Source organism: Mytilus galloprovincialis, chromosome 9, assembly GCF_965363235.1.
Source record: "Mytilus galloprovincialis chromosome 9, xbMytGall1.hap1.1, whole genome shotgun sequence".
In the NCBI taxonomy this organism is placed as follows: domain Eukaryota; kingdom Metazoa; phylum Mollusca; class Bivalvia; order Mytilida; family Mytilidae; genus Mytilus; species Mytilus galloprovincialis.
This window is the reverse complement of record NC_134846.1, coordinates 5,995,230-6,005,755: the sequence shown is the minus strand read 5'-3', so window position 1 is coordinate 6,005,755 and position 10,526 is coordinate 5,995,230. Positions and strand designations below refer to the sequence as shown.

General features: G+C 31.5%; 1 long non-coding RNA gene across 1 annotated transcript; it reads left to right on the top strand.

The window, feature by feature from the left end:
• The first annotated feature begins 1,130 nt into the window (after window positions 1-1,130).
• On the top strand, window positions 1,131-8,639 carry LOC143044316 (uncharacterized). Its single transcript, XR_012968633.1, has 4 exons — window positions 1,131-1,220; window positions 2,287-2,399; window positions 6,532-6,634; window positions 8,479-8,639. It is a non-coding gene; the product is annotated as an uncharacterized LOC143044316 (long non-coding RNA).
• The last annotated feature ends 1,887 nt before the right edge of the window (window positions 8,640-10,526 follow it).

Sequence of the window (10,526 nt, the reverse complement as noted above, 5' to 3'; positions counted from 1 at the left end):
CAGTAAAAACATATCTGGGTCATAAAACTATATCTTGGATGTTCCAAAACAGCATTTTTTTGTTTTGTGTTTTTATAGAATATTTTAGATACTCGAGGTAACATGGTTACACCGCTAAAAAAGGGATGACAATTTAATTGTTTAACTTCAAGTAATGGTTATTTTCTTATAAGCAATAAAATGTCATGTCAAATTTTGTCTTTAGTACTGCACAACATTAAACTTTACGCATAGCTAGTATTTCTTTATTTAAAACAAAGGTAAATTCTGCATAATTTTTCGAAAATTGTATCAGGATATTACTTAAGGATGTACTAAGGTAAGGTTTAGGAATTTGTGTCAAATGTTCGGACTCCTTGGTGTTTTTCCATACAATACAAGGTAAAATATTTAGCCCCATAACACCCATTTATGTTTTCATAAGACTTTATAGCTCATGAATGGTCATTTTCCAAAATGTAAGAAGATTCTTGATTGTTTTTCTTTTATTTTGAGACCCAAAGAAAACAAATGCAAATGTAAGGTAAAAGTCCGAGTCAGACTTTTCCCGCCATATTTTAAATCTTTAATATCTCGAAAAGGAGGTCCATTAGCTATCAATATTTTTAGCTTAGTTTCATCCTTAAAGAATGCTCTACCAACTTAAAGTATCAATTTTAAATTCTTAATTTATTAATTTTCATCTAACCTCACCTAAGTACATCCTTAAAGATATAGATAAATTCTATTGTAAGAGATTGCCGCAATATATCCTTTTAGCGCAAAAAAAAAATGGTGTAAAGCAAACACCCCTCAATCAATGTATTGTTTAGTAAATACGGAACTCTGTGTAATGAGCCGGATAACAATGACATTCAATATAAAAATGAATGTTTACATCTTTTGCCAATTAATTACCAAATTTTAATATTGTGCCGCGTAAACAATAAATACAGAATGCATATTCATATTCGACTTTTTAATTTTAACGTTTTAAAGAACAGGAGATAGATATAATGCCTATCAGAAACTAGAAAAAAAGGATATCTTACAAAATTATGCAACAGAAATAGTATCTGGTGAAATGTTATCATTTAGTTTCAGGGACAAGTTATGATGTTCCAATAGAATGCAGACCAGTGTTTGGTTGTTCATCAAGTTTTTTAAGATGTGCAGAACTTTTTCTATGATAGTGATGCCTTTAAGGATATAAGTGCAAACACTGTCAATCACATTTGTGAGTATGTATATTTTTCTTTCTATATATGTATTAGCCTTGCTCGTCCCAAAGCCTTGCATTAATGGGTCTTTCGATCAAAAATTTTATTTAAAATTGAAACAAAAAACAATGTTTTATATTCTGTATAAACATTAATATTCTAGGGTTAAACTTTCTTGGTATGGTATCCAAAATAAAGTAAAAATAAATTAACCTATCATTTTCATTGTATGCGCTTATGTTAATCATTTATGTAATGTCAATATGATTTTGTCCGATTGAATAATGTAAATATTTGCGCATTTTGTAATCAGATTTAGTAAATCTACAGTTAACTTTTCTTTGGGGTTTTAATGTCGTGGATAATACTTATCCATAAAATAAATTATATTCGATATCTTATAATCAACATCTTATATTTACATTCTATAAAGAAACATTTTCCACTAGATTGTTTTAACATTTTCTCATTCGAAATTTGTATTTATATATAGGAAGATGTGGTGTGAGTGCCAATGAGACAACTCTCCATCCAAATAAAAGTAAATAAAAAAATCAAATATGTCAAACGAATGGGTAATAACTGTCATTTGCCTGACTTGGCACACATGGTACAGGCATTTTCCTCTGTAGAAAATGGTGGATTGAACCTAGTTTTATAGCTAGCTAAACCTCTCACTTGTATAACTTAAGTGAACAAATCTCCTTAACTTATGCATGTTATGTATGATAGTATATTGTACGTGTTATGATCCGCCTTTGATAGTACAAGTGCATTTAGAAGTAGCCGATAATTTTAACGGGTCAGTGTGTCCACATGTATAGTATCATGATCAAAATTTTGTTTACGGTAATTTACCTGAGTAACCTGATTAATTCAACTATTTTGCCAGAACAATTCTTCACTAAAATGTTGACTGTTTCTTAATATATGTGAAAATATTATTTTTAACCAGGTATTACAGTTCGCTATTCATATGAATACAATGAACATGATAATGCTGGCTGTGTATTTTGTGCTATAAAGACATATTCTTGTTTGATTTTTTTTTCAAATTGAAACGTTGATATTTTCCTGTGTATTGTAGTCACTTTCTTGTTAATGCACTTTGTGAAGAGGCAACAACATGTAATGAGATGACTTTTGCAACTTAGTTGATGATTGACATGACAATAGCTGTTTGTGTAAAGTACAAAAACGGTAGGTATTATTATTTTCATCTTAGAAACCAGGCTTTCTATTGTTAATGCCTGACGCACGTTTTGTCTGCCAAAAAACTATTCAATGACTCCTGATTGAAAAAGTTTTGTATTTCTACTAGATAGTCGACTCAAACATGTTTTTCAGTCGATAAAGGACTTTCCTTTTTGACATTTAATTTGAGTTTGTTTTTTGTTTATATTTTCTCGAACATTTTCAAGATTAATCCTTATAGAACTTACTTTAAGTCTCAATGGTCTCTATGTTAATACTCAAAAAGATATCTGACGGTGCAAATATTCCCAAAATACCACAACAATTTTACAACAAAATTTGATGATTTTTCCTCAGGGATATATTCTCTTAAATAACGTTTTGCTAATTGTTTTGGTTTTAGCTATTATATTGAAAGCTATAATACATAGAAAAACTTAAATTGAAAACTTCTAAGGAAACTTAGTTTAATAAATAATGACAACAGTAGTATACCGCTGTTCAATAGTCATCACTTGATGAAGCGAAAACAAATCTGGGTCACAATCCAAAATAGAGGGGAACACAGAGTAATCAAGAGAACAACAGAAGAACTGAACGGCAACAAAAATATGTCTTAAAAGAAAAATCATAAGACAATTTCCTACTCGAGTTGTTAAAGTTAAATGACAATGTTTATTCGCTTGCTGCGGTTTTGACTATTAATTTGGATATTATAATAGAAACCAACAAACTTTAAAAAACAAAAGAGACATCTATAGAAAACTTACAAGTAAGTTAAATGCCCGAAATCGTCAGTTGCCTCCTGATTGGAGTTTATACCATTTTCGAAAATTTCAATCCTCTTGTATGTTCAGATAATCAAAAGAAACAGTGAACATCATAACAAAAAGTACAATCACAAAAATACTTAACCCAGAGGAAAATCAATTCGGAAAGTCCATATTCACATGGCAAAATGAAATAACAAAACGCATCAAAAACGAATGGTCATATTCCTGACTTTGTACAGGCATTTTTCAAATGTAGAAAATGGTGGATTAAACCTGGTTTTATAGCGCTAACCCTTTCACTTTGATGACAGGCTCATCACAACAAACCAACAAGACAAATTCTAGAAATAAACCATTCGTAAACCGACTACCTAAAGTAGTTCTTATCCTTTTACGGCTGTTTGTTGTCGAATTGAAAACTAATTTAGATAGAAGGGCAGTCTAAATACCTTAATTATCAATTTGCATATAGTCATAATAATAAAATAAAAATGTCAGATGCAACCTTATAGTTAGCGTTGCCCTTAAATAACATTTTGTACCAATTCTGGGCTTTTTTGGCCATTAACAATATCATAAAACATATGACAGGAAGAGGCAAATTAAAAACAGTAAACGTGATCAGCTAGATAATTAAAAACATAGAATCATGTAATCTACATCGTAAGATAACCATTCATTCCTTTCAAAATTTTACTGATGCTTTTTTTCCTTTTGTCAAACAGTTAACCCTTTCATCCGAAAGGGGTCTTTTCGTTTTTGAAGAATCTTACAGCAACAATTTAAATGATTCTTTTTTTTTTCTGTTTACTCTGAATAAACATTGCCGTTTATATTCTTAATTTCTACATAAGAATAGAACATAGATATTTTTTATTGTTTGTTTGTTTGTTGGAATGGCGGATAGATTTATCTTCTTTATATTTATACATAAATATATGAAGGGATGCACTATATGAGGGTAAACAAGTATTTAGACAAAAACAAATATATAAAAGGATGTAACTGAATGACGTAAATTAAATATTTGTACAGTTAACACCCTTTTCATCGACTCGTATAAAAGCAAGGACATGAGCAATCTATGCTCAATTAAAATTTTTATTTTAAGGTGGTATGGGATTCTAAAATAAAAATGATAGAATTTGTTAATAATTACCCAAAACGTAGTATTTATTGATAGATGTTCAAAAATATAATAAAAATGATAGGTCATTGCGCATTTTCTCAAGCTACTGGTTGTGACCAAATGACACATTTTGTATGACTTATACAGGAAAAAACACAATTTTGTCATTAGAAACTACACAAAATGATAGAATTGTAAAATAAATTAGGGAAAGATAGCTCTCAGACAATGCTTTGAGAATATCAAATGAAAAGATAGGGTCACCGTTCGTTTTTTTCTGTCTAAAAAAAAAGATAGGAAAATTCTTTCAGAAAATGCACTGTTTTATAGTTATCTCTCCTAAAATGCCAATTTAAAACCATTACAAAAAATCCTAATAATCTACACTTGTATTAATATTTATAAGTTATATTCTTATAAATTGACTCTTTTAAATGTAATTCACATTAAATATCAGCATTCCTGTATCAAATTTTGCTTACTTGATAGAAAATATGGACCTGAGGTTCTCTGCTTTTTACAATCCAAGATGGCGAAAGACACCCATACCACCTTAATGTAATTTTCTTTTCATTTGACGTAATGTATATAGATATAGATCTAATTCTAGTAATCAATTTATACTAGTAGCGAATCTTAATCGGAAATGATATTTGATGTCGGAATGGAATTTGATCGGATAAAATTGAAAATAACGAAACAAGACGCTGAGCTACTAATCGAATTTATGACCGGTCTACTTGTAACAAATTCGTTTTGATTGAAATCTACTACTGATTATTTTATGCCTTACCTACGATAGTAGAGGGGCAAAAAAGTTTTCTGGTCTGTATATCCGTTCGTTCGTTCGTTTGTCCTTCCGTTTTTGTCCATACGTCTGGTCCGCCTCAGGTTAAATATATTAATGTGACCTACCGAATTAGACTTTTTACCGGATTTGTTATCACATAAGCAACACGACGGGTGCCACATGTGGAGCAGGATCTGCTTACCCTTCCGGAGCACCATGTTGTGTCACGTGTGCTGTTTTTTGTTTGTCTTTTTCATTTTTAGCCATGGCGTTGTCAGTTTGTTTTAGATTTATGAGTTTGACTGTCCCTTTGGTATCTTTCGTCCCTCTTTTAAAGCTTTTGGTCAATGTAGTTTTTGATGAAGTTGGAGTCCAATCAACTTCAAACTTAGTACACATGTTTCCTATTATATGATCTTGCTTATCTAAATGTCAAATTAGATTTTTTTTCAGGTCCACTGAACATAGAAAAGTGCGAGTGGGGCATCCGTGTACAAAGGACTCATTCCTGTTTCTAATTGTTTAAAAAAGAAACATTAAGGAGTAGAAGAATGAAAGAATCGCTGGTTTTCTTAAGGATAGAAAAAGGAAGGGTGATATATCTTTTGTCGGACTTTTACATAAACCTTAGACTTCTTGTGTCAATTTGGAACAAATGTATATTTGTTCTGGACCATTGAGTATTTGGACCATCCGGATGTTTATTATGATGAACATTGTCTTAAGTAAAAACATTCCAGGAGTCATTAATTAAAAGTTTTTAACTGTGACTTCTTACTAAAATTGCAACCATTGTTAGACATGCTACATTATTAATGAAATAAAGTTCATTTTACTGGAATTAAACATTCTTACATGGTCATTTCTTATTTGTTCTCACGGAAATAATTTGTGCCGGTTTTGACTTCGGTATGTTACTTCAAGAAATTAGTTATGTATCGTTTAACAAGAAGTCAGATGTTTAAATTGCAGGCACTTGAATTGGCAAATTGCACCTTCGTCTTCTTTTACCTATATTTTTATGTTTTAATTTGATTTAAGTTAATAATTAATCATCATTTAATTTTGAATGTAACACGTCTTCTGGTTGGCTGACAGTGTTTTGATTATCAGTTCATAGATATAATTTTGTTATGTGACCGTGACGTCACCAACGTTTTCCATGATTTACACCGTCTACGCGGGTTATTTAGTTTCCACCATATATTGTTCTAATATTGTCTGCTCCTTAATATCCATACTAGCATATGGTCTGACAATACGCGTAAGGTTGGACCATATAATATACGCATAAAGTCATGACCATATGCGTATGGTCCCAATTTTCATATAGTCCGGATGAACCATGTATATATAGTTTTGTAATCTTCAAAATCTGTGAAATATTTGCTTGATATTAAGCATGCATCAATCAATTCAATACATATTCTTGTATTAACATTCCAGACTTCCTAGATTTACTACCATGCTACAACGATCCAGAATTCCGGTCAGCTATCCTAAGATGTGTGGAGAATTTCTATGTAGGGTATGACCCAAATACTTGTGTGTACGTTTTACATGTTTTACTTTATTCAATGAATGCGATTTATAAACACTATCAATATAAATAGTAATTCAACACTTCTTTTTAATATTTACTTAAGGTGACGTACCCAAGACTTTCACTAAAATTAATTTGGCTTGTTTAATTTTCATAAAATTTTTAAGAAGTATTTACTTTGACCCTTTGAAAAAAATATAAAAAAAATAAAAAGATTGAACCAACCGTTGTGTCAGAAAAATTACACTGGCTATATAGCAGTTTGACAAAAACTAATTTTGATCATTGAGAAGCTTAATATTACATTAACAATGCAACGTCATTAAAACGATTAGATGATTTTACAGAGTTATCTCTCTGTAGTGTAAGGTTCCACCTTAACCGGCTAAAATTTCAAATAAAAAGAGTTGTATACTTTAGGCACTTGTTTTTGTGCAGAACAAATCCTCCAACTTTTATTCATTATAAGCTTTCAACTGGTCATTCCCTAAATCTAAGGCAAAGAGTAAATAGAACATAACAAAAGTACAGAACTTCAAGATAAATTAAAAAAGGGAGGTCTAACTAAACTAAGTGAATGCTTTGCTTAGCAACCAAAATAGACATAAATGGTAAATGTGACAATAAAATTATCGAATCTTGCATCAAAAACCTTGTAAACATCATATCATAGTACTGTATAGCGGGTTATTTTTGCGGATGTAAAATTTCTCGATTTATTGGCAATAAAAATTACGAAAACTTCTGGAGGTTTTAATTTGGTTGATTCTTTAACCTCAATTAAACATGTTGGTGGATACCGAAATTGATGGAGTTAAAAAGTTATCAATAGTTATCAAAGGTAAAAGGCTTATAATTTGAAACTGCAGACGCGCGTTTCGTCTACATAAGACTCATCAGTCACGCTTAGGTCAAAAACGTTCGAAAGCCAAGCAATTAAACAGGAGAAGAGCATTGGGGACTCAAAATTGAAAAAAAAAGTTGTAACAACCACGGCTAATCCATGCCTGGAATAAGAATGTCCTTTGTATATCGAATAATTCATACTTTGGCAAACAGTTTATTTTAGATTTATGAGTTTGACTGTCCCTTTGGTATCTTTCGTCCATCTTTTATTTAAAAAATACCATCCATTGATAGGCAAGTGCTGATTACTGGTCTGAATATATCCACGGGGACGAAACGTCCACCAGCAGTGGCTGTAAACTTAAACCTTAAAATAAGTGTCTATTGTTAGTCTTTTATGTTTTTTTTTGTTTTTTTTTATTTCAGTTTATTGATATGTCTTTGGGTTTAGGTTGACGTCCATTTTCAGTGAACTAGACCAAAATTTTATTCAGGGGCCAGCTGAGGACTACCTCCAGGTGCGATATTTTCTAACTACGTTGAAGACCCATATGTGGCATTCAGCTGTTGTCTGCGCTTTTGTTGGGTTGTTGTCTTTTTGACATATAACCCATAACCATTTTCCAGTTTACATATTTATAACGGTATACACACCTGACAGTCATTTTATAAAAATGCATTTATGTACGATGCAATTAGGCATTCATCCTGTTAAAACTAACATATATCATTTGACCTGCCGATATGTAAAAATTATCGTTAACAAATCCTTTAACCATGTTTACATTGAAAATACCCCAAGTATGCATAAATTTTCGTTCAATTTATAGGCTTTATCTTATTTGACTTGTTTAAGTGATTTCCGCCTGATTATTAACCATTGAATATCAAGACTTATACTTTATTTGAACTTTGATGGATAGTTACCTCATTGGCAATCATACCACATTCCCTTATTTCTATTTCAATAGCCAGTCTTTGAAATTGTTTGTTTTCAATTACAGGTTTGTAGACCGTCTGAAAAACTGTGTAGCCATGTTCCATCAGTGTAAAAAAGAACAGCAAGCATCTGCCGTAGAAACTATGGTTGAAGAATATAGAGAAACAATATGCAATCATCACAAGTTTAATATCGGAGTTCCTATGTGAGATAGTGAGATGTTAAATAAATGTTTATCAATCATAGATATAACTGAGTTTTTGTTAGTTATATTTTTTTGCTTTAGGATCACCAATCGCCATTTAAAATCTTTATAAGATCTTATAAGATAAGGGTAATATGGTTGTGTTTGCTTACCTGTTTAATCATCATTTCAAAAATTGTAGACGGTTCAATATAAAAAGTGCTTACTACTAGGCTTATTCTATCTTTGAGAATAACTATAGTTGATGTGTTTCCCTCAATTTTGGTTTGTAACCCGGATTTGTTTTTGTTTTTTTTTTCTCAATCGATTTGTGATTTTTGAACACCGGAATACTAAAATTATATGCAACTGTCATACATTCATGTATTTAGTTTTGATGTTATATTGGTTATTCTCATCGGATTTTGTCTAATGCTTAGTCCGTTGCTGTGTGTGTTACATTTTAATGTTGTGTCGTTGTTCTCCTCTAATATTTAATGCGTTTCCCTCAGTTTTAGTTTGTTAACCCGATTTTGATTTTTGTCCATAGATTTATGAGTTTTAAACATCGGTATACTACTGTTGCCTTTATTTATAAAAGTGAGAGGTTTAGCTAACTATAAAAACAGGTCTAATACACCATTGTCTAGCTACATAAGAAAGTACATGTACCAAGACAGGAATATGACAGTTGTTGTCCCCATGAATTATTTCGATTCTAATAGGACAAATACGGCAATTATTTTGTATCGAAGCACTCTAGGTGCATGAAATAGAAACATGTCCAATATTTCTAAACAGAGATTTTTTTGTAGGAAACTGGTCATCTGGACATCTTTTTCTCTTACGGAAAAAATCATGTCCGGTTAAAATCTTTTTAGTAAGATGATCATGAAGGATATGGGACTAACTATTTATTATCAAAATCTTTATAAATGTACTGTTATTGAGTTAATGACTTTCCAGGCACTAATTCGACGATTTTTTTACATTATACAGTGATCTTATCTAGGAGAACTGTCGTTACATCTTCGGCCACCACGCAAACGCAAATGCGAGGGAAATATGGGCTCTTGGGTGTAAAAAAAATAGATTTGTAAAAACCCATCAACGAATGGATAACAAATGTCAGACTCCTGACTTGGTACATACATTTTCTTATGTAGAAAATTGTGGATTTAACCTTGTTTTATAGCTAGCTACACCCCTTAATTGTATGACAATCGCGTACAACTTCATTATATTGACAACAATGTGTGAATAAAACAAAGACAATTTGTGGAGAATTGTCTCATTGGCAATCATACTAAATCTTCTTTTTGGTATATATAAAAGGTACAAATGTCAACATTTAGACAAAGTACATTATCAAAAATTAAAGACAATAATACCATAATTTGCCGACTTATTTCTTTATTATTATGAGGCTGACTTCATGCAGGAACTTCTTAGGAAGAAAGACAAGAAGTTAGCAATATCCTTTTACTTTACTTTCCGCTATATAGATGATGTTCTTTCACTAAATAATTCAAAATTTGGTGACTATGTGGAACGTATCTATCCCATCGCACTAGCTATAGAGAAAAAGGATACTACAGATACAGTTACGGCAGCCTCATATCTTGACTTACATCTAGAAATTGACACTGACGGTCGGTTGAAAACAAAACTTTACGACAAAAGAGATGATTTCAGCTTTCCAATTGTGAACTTTCCATTTCTAAGTAGCAACATTCCAGCAGCACCTGCATACGGTGTATATATCTCCCAATTGATACGATATTCACGTGCTTGCATTTCCTATCATGATTTTCTTGATAGAGGGTTGCTGCTCACAAGGAAGCTATTACACCAAGAGTTCCAAATGGTGAAGTTGAAATCATCCCTTTGTAAATTTTACGGACGCCATCACGAGATGGTTGACCGTT